This window comes from Triticum aestivum, chromosome 3B (genome assembly GCF_018294505.1).
Source record: "Triticum aestivum cultivar Chinese Spring chromosome 3B, IWGSC CS RefSeq v2.1, whole genome shotgun sequence".
NCBI lineage: Eukaryota > Viridiplantae > Streptophyta > Magnoliopsida > Poales > Poaceae > Triticum > Triticum aestivum.
Window position 1 is genome coordinate 803870780 of NC_057801.1, and position 18937 is coordinate 803889716.

At 49.0% G+C, this 18937-nt stretch overlaps 1 pseudogene; it reads right to left on the bottom strand.

Moving 5' to 3' along the window:
* Positions 1–202: 202 nt before the first annotated feature.
* LOC123066710 (aspartyl protease AED3-like) lies at positions 203–18303 on the bottom strand (annotated as a pseudogene).
* Positions 18304–18937: the final 634 nt, after the last annotated feature.

Below are 18937 nucleotides of genomic sequence, written 5' to 3' on the forward strand. Positions count from 1 at the left end.
AGACGGGCAATTGTTTCAAATTTCAATATTGGGAAATATATGGAGGAAATTTTAAACGATGTGTATTATAACACGGAAGTCTAAAATGGAAAAGTTTCTTGAGCAGACGAGCTCTGAAAAGTGGCCAGCTCCCAGAAGAAACGTACAACTTGACGACTTTATGAGCAAATTTGCAATCCGGAAACACAACATTTCTTATGGATCAGGCCGTGCAAAGCTCGCGCGAGAACCCGACCCGGGCGTTGGCCACGTCGAAGAGCACGCGGTGGTTCTGCTGCTGCATGCTGGCCAACACGTTGAGCCCTGCGTTCACCCCCGTCGACGGGCCCGCCGCCATGGCCAGGCACGCGACGCCGCCCCACGTTCTGTGGATCATCACGTTCTCCTCAGGCAGTGTCACGGCCGCCCCCTCCCCGCCGGCGAACGCGACCGTGATGCTCGGCACCCGCACGCCACCGCCGGTCATGTTGTAGCACGCAGGGCCGGCCCTGAGGGGGGGGGGGGGGGGGGGGGGGGGGGAGGGCAGAGGGGGCGGCCGCCCCGGGGCCCCCAACATCCAGGGGCCCCCTCCTCAGGTACGTAGGTAGCAGCAGCCAACAGCCTAACTCACGTATGCTTATCTTTTTTGAGGAGAGACTAACGCACGTATGCTGTACTGCTCTTTCGCTCAAGGCCTGCGCTGCTGCAAAAAATATATAGTTAATTTGGGCCCAGCCCAAGTAAAAATAGCTAGCTGGAGTCGTACGTATTTGCCAAGTAGTAAAACCTGAATTGCCTAAAAAAAGTAGCAAAACCTGAAACGTCAAGTATCACACGCACATCTACCCAGCAGGCGCCGCCATTGACCTCGACCTAGATCGCAAAAGGTAAACCAGCGCAGCTTGCTTGAGGAAGAAAAGAAGATACCAAGGGACATGGCTATGCGCCGGAGTAGGCGGCGCACCGGCGCTGCACGTCATCCGTTGGATGTGAGCACTTCGGCCGCTCGATGTCTTCCACAATAGGTATCATTAACCATTATGTTTTGACTATTTGATAGGGATGTTCTTATGACATACCGCGGAGTAGATCTCAAATAGATTTGAAACAGAGTGATTTTTTCATACTAATATGAGTGATTAGTTTTTTGGATTAACTGTGAGTCAACGATATAAATAGGCTAATTAACTCTTGATTTACTCTTTTAGACAAGTGGTAAAAACGACTTTGTACAGCTGTAGTATGGTTTGATTTGATTTTTAAAGATATAAAAGAATATTTTGCATATCATTCGTATGGAGTTAGTCATCTACTTAATTTACCGGATACTGCTATTCAGAATAGCAATTTTACCATGCATTGGTCAGCCCAAGAACTTTGAAGGCAAAAAAAAAAATTAGGACTATTCTTAGAGTCACCTGCCTTCAAATCTTTGGTATCTCGAACATATGGTGTACTTCTATATAGTTGTAGTAAGACTACTATTGAATATGGCTTTGCATTTCTAAGGATATCTTGTGATAGACAAACACACCTTCGTTATTTTCTCCATAGGCATCATATATACCCCACGATAATCGCAAGATCATAGTGACATACTTTCTTCGTTTCTAAATATTTAGGAACGGAGGGAGTAGATTTCTAGTGTTTATTCATAACATCTTCATGTGCGTGTATATAGGTATATAACAAATATTAGTATTATAATATTAATATTAATTAAAGGCCCCGTATTTTAGTTTCGCCCCGGGCCCCCAAAATCTCAGGACCGGCCCTGGTAGCACGTGTCGAACCCGCCCAGAGGCGCCGACACGGGTGCCCGCACCTTGCGCCGGAACGCGTCGCGCACCGGGCGTACACGGGGGGCGAGAACAGCGTGAACATGGCGCCCGCGTCCATGATCGTGCCGCCGGTGCCTTTAGCCGGGTCGAACGACGCGAGTGCCGATGCCGGCACGGCCATGGACCTGCCGCCCACGCGGATGCCGATTATGTCGACGTAGTACAGGGTGGGGCGGTGGGGGTTGTAGAGCAGCGGCGTCGTCTTGATCCGCTTCGGCTGCCCGGCGGGGCCAAGCCTCAGCGTCCCGGAGAAGTTGGAGGACGTGTAGCTCGGGAGGCAGTAGGAGAAGACCGAGCCGTAGGTGTCCTTCGTCTGCGACAGGAAGGAGAGCGGCCCGCGCCCAAAGCCGAGGAGCCCCTGCGGCGGCACGGACTGGCCGGTGACCACGCGGAGGCACCCGGACGTGTACGACGACGCAGCGCCGCTGCCCTCGAGGGCGAGCACATGTTAACAACTAGCTATGGATCTCAAGGGATTGCCATGGAGGAAAGAGGATCGACAGGGGAATTGCTTCAGTATTCGAATTGCAGTAGCTAGTTACAGGTTTCTCCTCTTACAAGCTGACGGCAGAGCCGTTCAACCAATGGCCGAATGACACGGAAGCTGGGACACGTCGATATATAGTTCACTTGACCCACTCGTCTGATGCATATCGCTGGGCTGGCTGTCTCAGCCGCTTGTCGAGCTGAACCACCTCCTGGGCTTCTTCGGTTGGGCCGTTTCCTGTAGTAGCCCATGGTTTAGTCTTAACATTCCCCTTCCCTTGAAATGCCGCTTGTCCCCAAGCGGCCGCTCGAGGAAAACGCTGCTTCAACGCTTTCAGATCCTTCCAAGTTGCTAATGACTCCGGCTGATCAGACCACTGAATAAGACCTTGAGGAACTGCTCGCTCACCAGCTTGACGGAAACGCTGCTGAAGCACTCTGACAGGGATAGCAAGTTGTGAATCAACAGGAGGAAGATCAGATTGTACCTGACAATGAGGCTCCAATGCTTTCTTCAGTTGAGACACATGCAAAACTGGATGAATTTTGCTATGAGGAGGAAGTTGCAGGCGATAAGCAGAAGGACCAATGCGCTCCAGTATCTTGAAGGGACCATAAAACTTGAAAAGAAGCTTATGATGTGCACGGGGAGCAACAGAAGACTGCACATATGGCTGTAGTTTCATAAAGACAGAGTCACCCACTTGAAATACCCTGTCAGATCTCTTCTTGTCTGCCTGATTTTTCATACGGACGCGCACACGTTCCAAATGCTGCTGCAACAGCCTGAGCATGAGTGCACGATCTTGGAGCCAAGTGGACAGTTCTGGCACGAAACAAGCGTCTGCATCTGATATGCCAAACTGACGAGGAGAATGACCATACAGAGTCTCAAATGGAGATTTCCCTTGTAGAGAGGAATGCATACTGGTGTTATACCAATACTCCGCAAGCGACAGCCACTGCGCCCACTTAGCCGGGCATGCATGCGTGAAACATCGAAGAAAGGCTTCCAAGCACTGATTCACGCGCTCTGACTGTCCGTCAGTCTGAGGATGATGGGAAGAACTCATCTTGAGCTTAGTGCCTGTGAGAGCAGCAATCTCTCGCCAAAAACGACTGGTAAAGATACGATCACGATCAGTAACAATTGATTCAGGCATCCCGTGAAGCTTGTATATGTTGTCCATGAACGCTGCAGTCACCGTGGACACGGTAAAGGGATGCTGAAGCCCAATAAAATGTGCATACTTGGACAGTTTGTCCACAACCACTAGAATGCAATTGAAGCGACCTGATTTGGGAAGGCCTTCAACAAAATTCATAGTAAGTAGTTGCCAGTACTGAGAAGGAACAGGCAAAGGAGCAAGAAGTCCAGGGTATTTAGCACGATCTGGTTTAGCACGTTGACAGATCAAGCATTCTTGCACCATCTTATGCACCTGATTACTCATGCCCTTCCAATAGAATAATTTCTTGAGCTTGCGCAAGGTGACTGGCACACCTGAATGTCCTCCCAGGGGACTAGCATGGAAAGCCTCAATAATTTTCACTGTCAAGGGCGAGCCATTAGGCAACCACAATCGCTGCTTGTACCTGATCAGTCCATTTTGCAGAGAAAAATCATCTTCAGAGTCAGAACGAACAGCCAATCGCGTAAGCAATTCTTGCGCTTCTTGATCATGTTGGTAGGTGTCACACACATCCTGCAACCATGCTGGATGTTGACAAGTGATCGCTAACAATTCAGACTCAGGATGTGGTCTGCGAGATAAAGCATCAGCAACCCGATTCTCAGACCCTTTTTTGTATTTGATCTTGAACTGCAAACCTAGCAACTTAGTGAACACTTTCTGCTGCCAGGGAGTATGTAAGCGCTGGTCTTCCAGATGGGCCAAACTATAGTGATCAGTAAAAATCAAAAACTCAGAATGTTGTAAGTATGTGCGCCACTGTTCAACAGCCAATAAAATCGCCATGTATTCCTTCTCATAAGTGGACAATCCACGATTCTTTGGTCCCAGCCCTTACTGACAAATGCTATTGGATGTCCCTTCTGTAACAACACTGCACCTACTCCAGTGTCACTAGCATTAGTTTCAACAACAAACTGAACCTTGAAATCTGGCAAAGCAAGTACAGGTGCTGATGTTAGAGCCTTTTTCAACACTTCAAAAGCAGTCTGTGTTGTTGTAGACCATACAAAGGGCACATTCTTGCGCAGAAGATGAGTCAAGGGCTGACTGATAACACCATAATTGCGCACAAATTTCCTGTAGTACCCTGAAAGTCCAAGAAACCCTTGAAGCTCCTTAACAGATTGGGGCACTGGCCACTCAAGGACCGCTTGCACCTTAGCTGGGTCTGTTGACACTCCGTTCCCACTGACCACAAAGCCCAGATAGGATATGCTACGCTGGGCGAATGCACACTTTGACTCTTTAACTCTCCACTGATGTTGCCTGAGTAGTTGCAAAACTTGCTTGAGGTGCTGCACATGTTCCTCTAAGGTAGCACTGAACACCAGTATATCATCAAAGAATACGACTGCACAGACACGGTCCACAGGCGCTAGAGTAACATTCATCTCTCCTTGGAATGTAGATGGCCCTCCCGTCAGCCCAAACGATACCACATTAAACTCATAGTGACCATTGTGTGTATGAAAGGCCGTCTTGTATTCTTCCCCGGGAGCCAAACGGATCTGATGATACCCAGCACGAAGGTCCAATTTGGAAAACCATGAGGCGCCTGATAATTCATCGAGCAATTCATCTATCACGGGCAGAGGATATTTAGTCTTCAGTGTCAACATGTTCAGTTGTCTGTAATCAACACAAAGTCGCCATGTGCCATCCTTTTTTTAACTAAAATGATTGGGGAGGCAAACGGACTAGTGCTCGGTGAAATTACACCAGAGGCTAGCATTTCTTTCACTTGTCGTTCCATTTCTGTCTTTTGCTCAGGGGAATACCTGTATGGTCTAATGTTAACAGGACGAGCTCCCTCCACCAGTGGTATTTTGTGATCACAGGAGCGACGAGGAGGAAGACCAGTAGGTTCCTCAAAAATATCAGCAAAGGAAGCAATGACTTGTTGAATTTCCTCAGGTACATCATCTATCACAGTCACTTTTGTTTCTTGTGTGTCTTGGATAAGTTGGAGTTCTACCACAATGAATTCACACTCAGATGGCAGATCTCCTTGTAGAACCACTTTTGTGCCCTTGTAATCAAAGGATAGCCATTTTTGTGACCAATTAACACTCATAGTTCCCTGAGCTGAGAGCCAATCCATCCCAATAATCCCATCATAATGTTGCAGAGGTAGGATTTTGAAATCGGTAACAAACTGATGTCCCCCCACTGACCATCCATAGTTAGGAATCCAAGCAGAGCATTCCAGTTGTCCTCCTCCAGCGATCCTGACTTTCTGCACCTTGCTCAAAGGTTGCCGACCCACTAAATGACCTGCCAATCTGTCACTGAGAAATGAATGTGAGCTACCAGAATCCAATAAGAAGACTACTTCCTGTCCTCCAACTTGACAAGTGAGTCGAATAGCACTGTTAGCCGGATCAGAAGTTTGTGTTTCTGCAGATAATACCATCAAATCCACTTCACTATCATCAGATTCCACAGGATCAGTAGCACAAAATTCCAATATCTCTTGCACAACATGCAGTTGCACTGTATTATTGCACTTGTGATCTCTGCCCCACCTCTCACCACATATATAACACAAACCTTTTGCCCTCCTGTAAGCCTTGGGAGTGGCTAACTTGTCCTCAGCAACTGAAGTGACCTTTTGTGTTTCAGGTACTCGGACCTCAATTGGCACTTTATGTTCAGCTGACTGTTTATACTGCCGAGATGGATTGGAGTAACTAGCTCGCCTGTTGGCATGAGTGTACTCTGGTTCACAATCAGCAACCTCTTCTTGCACGGCGGCAATGGAATAAGCTGCATCTAAATCAGCAGGCCTTTGCACTGCAACCACCATCCTAACAGTGTGTTTCAGACCATCAATAAAACGCGTGGTATAGTGTAACATATCAGGATCAGGTTCATAAGCGGTCAACTGATCCATCAACTCTGAGAATTGAGCAAATGTATTCCTCCACAGATCCTGTCTGTTGCAGCCTGTACAATTTGCGCACAAGTGATTGATGCTGATTGCGCCCAAAGCGAGCAAGGACGGCAGCACAAAACTCATCCCATGATGCTCGAACAAACTTATGTTGTACTGATGAGAGCCAACGCGCTGCTGGTCCTTCAAATTGCATAGCTGCTACTGCAATCCAAAGATCAGGATCTGTGTCGAACATGTCAAAATAATCCACACATCTCGTCTGCCATAACTTGGGATTCTCTCCATCAAACCTCGGAAAATCCACTGATGGTGGTCGTCCATGCCCTGAATTTCCTGACGAAGACGACGCGCCATTCCGCCTCTCGCGGTGTGACAGATTGGAGAAGGAAGAGGTCGGTCTGGGCAAATCAGCCATACCTCGAGCTGGCGGTGGAATATATGGCCCAGACGAGGCCGCGCCCTTCGCCGCCATGGATGAACGGAACGCCTTCGTGTTCCCTTCCGCCGCGCCCTTGGGAGAGCGCTCGCCCCCTTCTGCTTCACTGGGACGAGTCGTCGAACCCTTGGCGACGCGTAGTTCCTGGATCTGCTTGAGGAGGTCCACTTCGGCGCCGTCGGTGTACGCTTGCATGTCGTTGACGGCTGTTTCCATCGCCGCCTCGATGGCCTTGTCGACGGCCGCCCCAACCGAGCGCGACACCGCCACCTCAACTGCGCTGCCCACCGCCGCCACAATCATCGCCTCGAGCTCCTTCTGGTAGCGAAGATGGGTCGCCTCGCTTGCTTGCGTGACCGTCTCATAGACCGCCTTGCCCTCCGAAGTGAGATTGTCCATGAGTTCCTGACGCCGGCGCGCCGCTGCCGCCGCCAGCCTAGTCTCGTGCGGATGCTCCAGCGTGTGTGGGGAAATTTTGGCTCTGAGTACCAATTGTTAACAACTAGCTATGGATCTCAAGGGATTGCCATGGAGGAAAGAGGATCGACAGGGGAATTGCTTCAGTATTCGAATTGCAGTAGCTAGTTACAGGTTTCTCCTCTTACAAGCTGACGGCAGAGCCGTTCAACCAATGGCCGAATGACACGGAAGCTGGGACACGTCGATATATAGTTCACTTGACCCACTCGTCTGATGCATATCGCTGGGCTGGCTGTCTCAGCCGCTTGTCGAGCTGAACCACCTCCTGGGCTTCTTCGGTTGGGCCGTTTCCTGTAGTAGCCCATGGTTTAGTCTTAACATTCCCCTTCCCTTGAAATGCTGCTTGTCCCAAGCGGCCGCTCGAGGAAAACACTGCTTCAACGCTTCCAGATCCTCCCAAGTTGCTAATGACTCCGGCTGATCAGACCACTGAATAAGACCTTGAGGAACTGCTCGCTCACCAGCTTGACGGAAACGCCGTTGAAGCACTCTGACAGGGATAGCAAGTTGTGAATCAACAGGAGGAAGATCAGATTGTACCTGGCAATGAGGCTCCAATGCTTTCTTCAGTTGAGACACATGCAAAACTGGATGAATTTTGCTATGAGGAGGAAGTTGCAGGCGATAAGCAGAAGGACTAATGCGCTCCAGTATCTTGAAGGGACCATAAAACTTGAAAAGAAGCTTATGATGTGCACGGGGAGCAACAGAAGACTACACATATGGTTGTAGTTTCATAAAGACAGAGTCACCCACTTGAAATACCCTGTCAGATCTCTTCTTGTTTGCCTGATTTTTCATACGAACGCGCACACGTTCCAAATGCTGCTGCAACAGCCTGAGCATGAATGCACGATCTTGGAGCCAAGTGGATAGTTCTGGCACGGAACAAGCGTCTGCATCTGATATGCCAAACTGACGAGGAGAATGACCATACAGAGTCTCAAATGGAGATTTCCCGTGTAGAGAGGAATGCATACTGGTGTTATACCAATACTCCGCAAGCGACAGCCACTGCGCCCACTTAGCCGGGCAAGCATGCGTGAAACATCGAAGAAAGGCTTCCAAGCACTGATTCACGCGCTCTAACTGTCCGTCAGTCTGAGGATGATGGGAAGAACTCATCTTGAGCTTAGTGCCTGTGAGAGCAGCAATCTCTCGCCAAAAACGACTGGTAAAGATACGATCACGATCAGTAACAATTGATTCAGGCATCCCGTGAAGCTTGTATATGTTGTCCATGAACGCTGTAGTCACGGTGGACACGGTAAAGGGATGCTGAAGCCCAATAAAATGTGCATACTTGGACAGTTTGTCCACAACCACTAGAATGCAATTGAAGCGACCTGATTTGGGAAGGCCTTCAACAAAATTCATAGTAAGTAGTTGCCAGTACTGAGAAGGAACAGGCAAAGGAGCAAGAAGTCCAGGGTATTTAGCACGATCTGGTTTAGCACGTTGACAGATCAAGCATTCTTGCACCATCTTATGCACCTGATTACTCATGCCCTTCCAATAGAATAATTTCTCGAGCTTGCGCAAGGTGACTGGCACACCTGAATGTCCTCCCAGGGGACTAGCATGGAAAGCCTCAATAATTTTCACTGTCAAGGGCGAGCCATTAGGCAACCACAATTGCTGCTTGTACCTGATCAGTCCATTTTGCGGAGAAAAATCATCTTCAGAGTCAGAACGAACAGCCAATCGCGTAAGCAATTCTTGCGCTTCTTGATCATGTTGGTAGGTGTCACACACATCCTGCAACCATGCTGGATGTTGACAAGTGATCGCTAACAATTCAGACTCAGGATGTGGTCTGCGAGATAAAGCATCAGCAACCCGATTCTCAGACCCTTTTTTGTATTTGATCTTGAACTGCAAACCTAGCAACTTAGTGAACACTTTCTGCTGCTACGGAGTATGTAAGCGCTGGCCTTCCAGATGGGCCAAACTACAGTGATCAGTAAAAATCAAAAACTCAGAATGTTGTAAGTATGTGCGCCACTATTCAACAGCCAATAAAATCGCCATGTATTCCTTCTCATAAGTGGAAAATCCACGATTCTTTGATCCAAGCCCTTACTGACAAATGCTATTGGATGTCCCTTCTGTAACAACACTGCACCTACTCCAGTGTCACTAGCATCAGTTTCAACAACAAACTGAACCTTGAAATCTGGCAAAGCAAGTACAGGTGCTGATGTTAGAGCCTTTTTCAACACTTCAAAAGCAGTCTGTGTTGTTGTAGACCATACAAAGGGTACATTCTTGCGCAGAAGATGAGTCAAGGGCTGACTGATAACACCATAATTGCGCACAAATTTCCTGTAGCACCCTGAAAGTCCAAGAAACCCTTGAAGCTCCTTAACAGATTGGGGCACTGGCCACTCAAGGACCGCTTGCACCTTAGCTGGGTTTGTTGACACTCCGTTCCCACTGACCACAAAGCCCAGATAGGATATGCTACGCTGGGCGAATGCACACTTTGACTCTTTAACTCTCCACTGATGTTGCCTGAGTAGTTGCAAAACTTGCTTGAGGTGCTGCACATGTTCCTCTAAGGTAGCACTGAACACCAGTATATCATAAAAGAATACGACTGCACAGACACGGTCCACAGGCGCTAGAGTAACATTCATCTCTCCTTGGAAATGTAGATGGCCCTCCCGTCATCCCAAACGATACCACATTAAACTCGTAGTGACCATTGTGTGTATGAAAGGCCGTCTTGTATTCTTCCCCGGGAGCCAAACGGATCTGATGATACCCAGCACGAAGGTCCAATTTGGAAAACCATGAGGCACCTGATAATTCATCGAGCAATTCATCTATCACGGGCAGAGGATATTTAGTCTTCAGTGTCAACATGTTCAGTTGTCTGTAATCAACACAAAGTCGCCATGTGCCATCCTTTTTTTTAACTAAAATGATTGGGGAGGCAAACGGACTAGTGCTCGGTGAAATTACACCAGAGGCTAGCATTTCTTTCACTTGTCGTTCTATTTCTGTCTTTTGCTCAGTGGAATACCTGTATGGTCTAATGTTAACAGGACGAGCTCCCTCCACCAGTGGTATTTTGTGATCACAGGAGCGACGAGGAGGAAGACCAGTAGGTTCCTCAAAAATATCAGCAAAGGAAGCAATGACTTGTTGAATTTCCTCAGGTACATCATCTATCACAGTCACTTTTGTTTCTTGTGTGTCTTGGATAAGTTGGAGTTCTACCACAATGAATTCACACTCAGATGGCAGATCTCCTTGTAGAACCACTTTTGTGCCCTTGTAATCAAAGGATAGCCATTTTTGTGACCAATTAACACTCATAGTTCCCTGAGCTGAGAGCCAATCCATCCCAATAATCCCATCATAATGTTGCAGAGGTAGGATTTTGAAATCGGTAACAAACTGATGTCCCCCCACTGACCATCCATAGTTAGGAATCCAAGCAGAGCATTCCAGTTGTCCTCCTCCAGCGATCCTGACTTTCTGCACCTTGCTCAAAGGTTGCCGACCCACTAAATGACCTGCCAATCTGTCACTGAGAAATGAATGTGAGCTACCAGAATCCAATAAGAAGACTACTTCCTGTCCTCCAACTTGACAAGTGAGTCGAATAGCACTGTTAGCCGGATCAGAAGTTTGTGTTTCTGCAGATAATACCATCAAATCCACTTCACTATCATCAGATTCCACAGGATCAGTAGCACAAAATTCCAATATCTCTTGCACAACATGCAGTTGCACTGTATTATTGCACTTGTGATCTCTGCCCCACCTCTCACCACATATATAGCACAAACCTTTTGCCCTCCTGTAAGCCTTGGGAGTGGCTAACTTGTCCTCAGCAACTGAAGTGACCTTTTGTGTTTCAGGTACTCGGACCTCAATTGGCACTTTATGTTCAGCTGACTGTTTATACTGCCGAGATGGATTGGAGTAACTAGCTCGCCTGTTGGCATGAGTGTACTCTGGTTCACAATCAGCAACCTCTTCTTGCACGGCGGCAATGGAATAAGCTGCATCTAAATCAGCAGGCCTTTGCACTGCAACCACCATCCTGACAGTGTGTTTCAGACCATCAATAAAACGCGTGGTATAGTGTAACATATCAGGATCAGGTTCATAAGCGGTCAACTGATCCATCAACTCTGAGAATTGAGCAAATGTATTCCTCCACAGATCCTGTCTGTTGCAGCCTGTACAATTTGCGCACAAGTGATTTGATGCTGATTGCGCCCAAAGCGAGCAAGGACGGCAGCACAAAACTCATCCCATGATGCTCGAACAAACTTATGTTGTACTGATGAGAGCCAACGCGCTGCTGGTCCTTCAAATTGCATAGCTGCTACTGCAATCCAAAGATCAGGATCTGTGTCGAACATGTCAAAATAATCCACACATCTCGTCTGCCATAACTTGGGATTCTCTCCATCAAACCTCGGAAAATCCACTGATGGTGGTCGTCCATGCCCTGAATTTCCTGACGAAGACGACGCGCCGTTCCGCCTCTCGCGGTGTGACAGACTGGAGAAGGAAGAGGTCGGTCTGGGCAAATCAGCCATACCTCGAGCTGGCGGTGGAATATATGGCCCAGACGAGGCCGCGCCCTTCGCCGCCATGGATGAACAGAACGCCTGCATGTTCCCTTCCGCCGCGCCCTTGGGAGAGCGCTCGCCCCCTTCTGCTTCACTGGGACGAGTCGTCGAACCCTTGGCGACGCGTAGTTCCTGGATCTGCTTGAGGAGGTCCACTTCGGCGCCGTCGGTGTACGCTTGCATGTCGTTGACGGCTGTTTCCATCGCCGCCTCGATGGCCTTGTCGACGGCCGCCCCAACCGAGCGCGACACCGCCGCCTCAACTGCGCTGCCCACCGCCGCCACAATCATCGCCTCGAGCTCCTTCTGGTAGCGAAGATGGGTCGCCTCGCTTGCTTGCGTGACCGTCTCATAGACCGCCTTGCCCTCCGAAGTGAGATTGTCCATGAGTTCCTTACGCCGGCGCGCCGCTGCCGCCGCCAGCCTAGTCTCGTGCGGATGCTCCAGCGTGTGTGGGGAAATTTTGGCTCTGAGTACAAATTGTTAACAACTAGCTATGGATCTCAAGGGATTGCCATGGAGGAAAGAGGATCGACAGGGGAATTGCTTCAGTATTCGAATTGCAGTAGCTAGTTACAGGTTTCTCCTCTTACAAGCTGACGACAGAGCCGTTCAACCAATGGCCGAATGACACGGAAGCTGGGACACGTCGATATATAGTTCACTTGACCCACTCGTCTGATGCATATCGCTGGGCTGGCTGTCTCAGCCGCTTGTCGAGCTGAACCACCTCCTGGGCTTCTTCGGTTGGGCCGTTTCCTATAGTAGCCCATGGTTTAGTCTTAACATTCCCCTTCCCTTGAAATGCTGCTTGTCCCCAAGCGGCCGCTCGAGGAAAATGCTGCTTCAACGCTTCCAGATCCTCCCAAGTTGCTAATGACTCCGGCTGATCAGACCACTGAATAAGACCTTGAGGAACTGCTCGCTCACCAGCTTGACGGAAACGCCGTTGAAGCACTCTGACAGGGATAGCAAGTTGTGAATCAACAGGAGGAAGATCAGATTGTACCTGGCAATGAGGCTCCAATGCTTTCTTCAGTTGAGACACATGCAAAACTGGATGAATTTTGCTATGAGGAGGAAGTTGCAGGCGATAAGCAGAAGGACCAATGCGCTCCAGTATCTTGAAGGGACCATAAAACTTGAAAAGAAGCTTATGATGTGCACGGGGAGCAACAGAAGACTGCACATATGGCTGTAGTTTCATAAAGACAGAGTCACCCACTTGAAATACCCTGTCAGATCTCTTCTTGTTTGCCTGATTTTTCATACGAACGCGCACACGTTCCAAATGCTGCTGCAACAGCCTGAGCATGAATGCACGATCTTGGAGCCAAGTGGACAGTTCTGGCACGGAACAAGCGTCTGCATCTGATATGCCAAACTGACGAGGAGAATGACCATACAGTGTCTCAAATGGAGATTTCCCTTGTAGAGAGGAATGCATACTGGTGTTATACCAATACTCCGCAAGCGACAGCCACTGCGCCCACTTAGCCGGGCAAGCATGCGTGAAACATCGAAGAAAGGCTTCCAAGCACTGATTCACGCTCTCTGACTGTCCGTCAGTCTGAGGATGATGGGAAGAACTCATCTTGAGCTTAGTGCCTGTGAGAGCAGCAATCTCTCGCCAAAAACGACTGGTAAAGATACGATCACGATCAGTAACAATTGATTCAGGCATCCCGTGAAGCTTGTATATGTTGTCCATGAACGCTGCAGTCACGGTGGACACGGTAAAGGGATGCTGAAGCCCAATAAAATGTGCATACTTGGACAGTTTGTCCACAACCACTAGAATGCAATTGAAGCGACCTGATTTGGGAAGGCCTTCAACAAAATTCATAGTAAGTAGTTGCCAGTACTGAGAAGGAACAGGCAAAGGAGCAAGAAGTCCAGGGTATTTAGCACGATCTGGTTTAGCACGTTGACAGATCAAGCATTCTTGCACCATCTTATGCACCTGATTACTCATGCCCTTCCAATAGAATAATTTCTTGAGCTTGCGCAAGGTGACTGGCACACCTGAATGTCCTCCCAGGGGACTAGCATGGAAAGCCTCAATAATTTTCACTGTCAAGGGCGAGCCATTAGGCAACCACAATTGCTGCTTGTACCTGATCAGTCCATTTTGCAGAGAAAAATCATCTTCAGAGTCAGAACGAACAGCCAATCGCGTAAGCAATTCTTGCGCTTCTTGATCATGTTGGTAGGTGTCACACACATCCTGCAACCATGCTGGATGTTGACAAGTGATCGCTAACAATTCAGACTCAGGATGTGGTCTGTGAGATAAAGCATCAGCAACCCGATTCTCAGACCCTTTTTTGTATTTGATCTTGAACTGCAAACCTAGCAACTTAGTGAACACTTTCTGCTGCTACGGAGTATGTAAGCGCTGGCCTTCCAGATGGGCCAAACTACAGTGATCAGTAAAAATCAAAAACTCAGAATGTTGTAAGTATGTGCGCCACTATTCAACAGCCAATAAAATCGCCATGTATTCCTTCTCATAAGTGGACAATCCACGATTCTTTGGTCCCAAGCCCTTACTGACAAATGTTATTGGATGTCCCTTCTGTAACAACACTGCACCTACTCCAGTGTCACTAGCATTAGTTTCAACAACAAACTGAACCTTGAAATCTGGCAAAGCAAGTACATGTGCTGATGTTAGAGCCTTTTTCAACACTTCAAAAGCAGTCTGTGTTGTTGTAGACCATACAAAGGGTACATTCTTGCGCAGAAGATGAGTCAAGGGCTGACTGATAACACCATAATTGCGCACAAATTTCCTGTAGCACCCTGAAAGTCCAAGAAACCCTTGAAGCTCCTTAACAGATTGGGGCACTGGCCACTCAAGGACCGCTTGCACCTTAGCTGGGTTTGTTGACACTCCATTCCCACTGACCACAAAGCCCAGATAGGATATGCTACGCTGGGCGAATGCACACTTTGACTCTTTAACTCTCCACTGATGTTGCCTGAGTAGTTGCAAAACTTGCTTGAGGTGCTGCACATGTTCCTCTAAGGTAGCACTGAACACCAGTATATCATAAAAGAATACGACTGCACAGACACGGTCCACAGGCGCTAGAGTAACATTCATCTCTCCTTGAAATGTAGATGGCCCTCCCGTCATCCCAAACGATACCACATTAAACTCGTAGTGACCATTGTGTGTATGAAAGGCCGTCTTGTATTCTTCCCCGGGAGCCAAACGGATCTGATGATACCCAGCACGAAGGTCCAATTTGGAAAACCATGAGGCACCTGATAATTCATCGAGCAATTCATCTATCACGGGCAAAGGATATTTAGTCTTCAGTGTCAACATGTTCAGTTGTCTGTAATCAACACAAAGTCGCCATGTGCCATCCTTTTTTTTAACTAAAATGATTGGGGAGGCAAACGGACTAGTGCTCGGTGAAATTACACCAGAGGCTAGCATTTCTTTCACTTGTCGTTCCATTTCTGTCTTTTGCTCAGTGGAATACCTGTATGGTCTAATGTTAACAGGACGAGCTCCCTCCACCAGTGGTATTTTGTGATCACAGGAGCGACGAGGAGGAAGACCAGTAGGTTCCTCAAAAATATCAGCAAAGGAAGCAATGACTTGTTGAATTTCCTCAGGTACATCATCTATCACAGTCACTTTTGTTTCTTGTGTGTCTTGGATAAGTTGGAGTTCTACCACAATGAATTCACACTCAGATGGCAGATCTCCTTGTAGAACCACTTTTGTGCCCTTGTAATCAAAGGATAGCCATTTTTGTGACCAATTAACACTCATAGTTCCCTGAGCTGAGAGCCAATCCATCCCAATAATCCCATCATAATGTTGCAGAGGTAGGATTTTGAAATCGGTAACAAACTGATGTCCCCCCACTGACCATCCATAGTTAGGAATCCAAGCAGAGCGTTCCAGTTGTCCTCCTCCAGCGATCCTGACTTTCTGCACCTTGCTCAAAGGTTGCCGACCCACTAAATGACCTGCCAATCTGTCACTGAGAAATGAATGTGAGCTACCAGAATCCAATAAGAAGACTACTTCCTGTCCTCCAACTTGACAAGTGAGTCGAATAGCACTGTTAGCCGGATCAGAAGTTTGTGTTTCTGCAGATAATACCATCAAATCCACTTCACTATCATCAGATTCCACAGGATCAGTAGCACAAAATTCCAATATCTCTTGCACAACATGCAGTTGCACTGTATTATTGCACTTGTGATCTCTGCCCCACCTCTCACCACATATATAACACAAACCTTTTGCCCTCCTGTAAGCCTTGGGAGTGGCTAACTTGTCCTCAGCAACTGAAGTGACCTTTTGTGTTTCAGGTACTCGGACCTCAATTGGCACTTTATGTTCAGCTGACTGTTTATACTGCCGAGATGGATTGGAGTAACTAGCTCGCCTGTTGGCATGAGTGTACTCTGGTTCACAATCAGCAACCTCTTCTTGCACGGCGGCAATGGAATAAGCTGCATCTAAATCAGCAGGCCTTTGCACTGCAACCACCATCCTAACAGTGTGTTTCAGACCATCAATAAAACGCGTGGTATAGTGTAACATATCAGGATCAGGTTCATAAGCGGTCAACTGATCCATCAACTCTGAGAATTGAGCAAATGTATTCCTCCACAGATCCTGTCTGTTGCAGCCTGTACAATTTGCGCACAAGTGATTGATGCTGATTGCGCCCAAAGCGAGCAAGGACGGCAGCACAAAACTCATCCCATGATGCTCGAACAAAACTTATGTTGTACTGATGAGAGCCAACGCGCTGCTGGTCCTTCAAATTGCATAGCTGCTACTGCAATCCAAAGATCAGGATCTGTGTCGAACATGTCAAAATAATCCACACATCTCGTCTGCCATAACTTGGGATTCTCTCCATCAAACCTCGGAAAATCCACTGATGGTGGTCGTCCATGCCCTGAATTTCCTGACGAAGACGACGCGCCGTTCCGCCTCTCGCGGTGTGACAGACTGGAGAAGGAAGAGGTCGGTCTGGGCAAATCAGCCATACCTCGAGCTGGCGGTGGAATATATGGCCCAGACGAGGCCGCGCCCTTCGCCGCCATGGATGAACGGAACGCCTGCGTGTTCCCTTCCGCCGCGCCCTTGGGAGAGCGCTCGCCCCCTTCTGCTTCACTGGGACGAGTCGTCGAACCCTTGGCGACGCGTAGTTCCTGGATCTGCTTGAGGAGGTCCACTTCGGCGCCGTCGGTGTACGCTTGCATGTCGTTGACGGCTGTTTCCATCGCCGCCTCGATGGCCTTGTCGACGGCCGCCCCAACCGAGCGCGACACCGCCACCTCAACTGCGCTGCCCACCGCCGCCACAATCATCGCCTCGAGCTCCTTCTGGTAGCGAAGATGGGTCGCCTCGCTTGCTTGCGTGACCGTCTCATAGACCGCCTTGCCCTCCGAAGTGAGATTGTCCATGAGTTCCTGACGCCGGCGCGCCGCTGCCGCCGCCAGCCTAGTCTCGTGCGGATGCTCCAGCGTGTGTGGGGAAATTTTGGCTCTGAGTACCAATTGTTAACAACTAGCTATGGATCTCAAGGGATTGCCATGGAGGAAAGAGGATCGACAGGGGAATTGCTTCAGTATTCGAATTGCAGTAGCTAGTTACAGGTTTCTCCTCTTACAAGCTGACGGCAGAGCCGTTCAACCAATGGCCGAATGACACGGAAGCTGGGACACGTCGATATATAGTTCACTTGACCCACTCGTCTGATGCATATCGCTGGGCTGGCTGTCTCAGCCGCTTGTCGAGCTGAACCACCTCCTGGGCTTCTTCGGATGGGCCGTTTCCTGTAGTAGCCCATGGTTTAGTCTTAACAGCACGTCCTGCCCGAGCACGGCCTGGAGCGTGGACGACCCGTAAGACATGTTGAACGCGCACGATGCGCCGGGGCCGCCGGGGCAGGACGCGCCTGTACGTGGGCAAGTCCGTCGGGGCGAAGGACGGGGACGACTTGGGCGCGCAGCCGACGCAGGCGCTGCACGGGATCCAGGCGGCGTCGTTGCTGGGGTCGATGGCAACCAGCAGCGTCTGTGGCGGCGTGCCGAGCCGCGCGCGGGCCACGTAATTGTTGATGCTGAGGATCTGCCGGCCCGAAGCGATCGGGACGAACGACCGGCCTTTGCTCCTAGATTTGGCTTTGGCAGGCACGGCTGCCGCGAGCATGGCAACGCGTGTCACGTCGGCGGCGGACTGCGCGGCAAGGGAAGCCGCCCATTCGGTGAGCGGCGCGCCGGCGTTGGGCGACGGCAGCGAGTGCGAGCGTGCCAGGAGCAGCGTCGAGCTGCGCACGGCGGTCGCGGCCGCCCAAAACGTAGGTAAGAGCACGGCGAGGATGGTGGATAGTTTTCGAATGGACATGGTTGCTTTTGCTCGCTTTGTAGCTTGCTGGTAGCTTAGTGTTCGTCATCGTGATAAATTAAGGATGGCGAGAAGGGAGGCGAAGGTAGCTGGCCGGGTGTACAGGGAAGCCAAGAATTCTTTGCCGCTATCATGCACGCGTGCATGCATGCACTGATGACTTTATCTTTGCATGCGTACAAAGAAAGATTATCGGTAGGCGTAAGGCGCTCGAGGATACTTTGTGCCAAGTACCAATTGATCTAGAATCCTAGCCTGTTAACTTGTCACTAGTAGCTGGGTTGGCGCCTCTTAGGGCAGAATTACCCGCACTAATTTAGTTGTCGTATTTGTTAACGTGTATGTATAATATTTGTTAACATGGTGTATGACTGCGTACTATTCTTACTGGTGCATTCGTTAACATCGGTATGCAGTCCAAATGAGCTTCAATTGTTTTTAAAAAAAGAATAGATGGAATAGAACTGCAGCCGCAGATGGTGCGGTGCCTGGTAGGTCCATTTTTCAATCTACTTTACACAGGGGAATGGATAGCTTTGCAATACCACTGAAGGTAGTATGTTGCTGCTTCTTGAAAAAGATAGATACATCAACAGAAGTAGACTGTCATGAAATACATCTGGCTTGGGAGCAA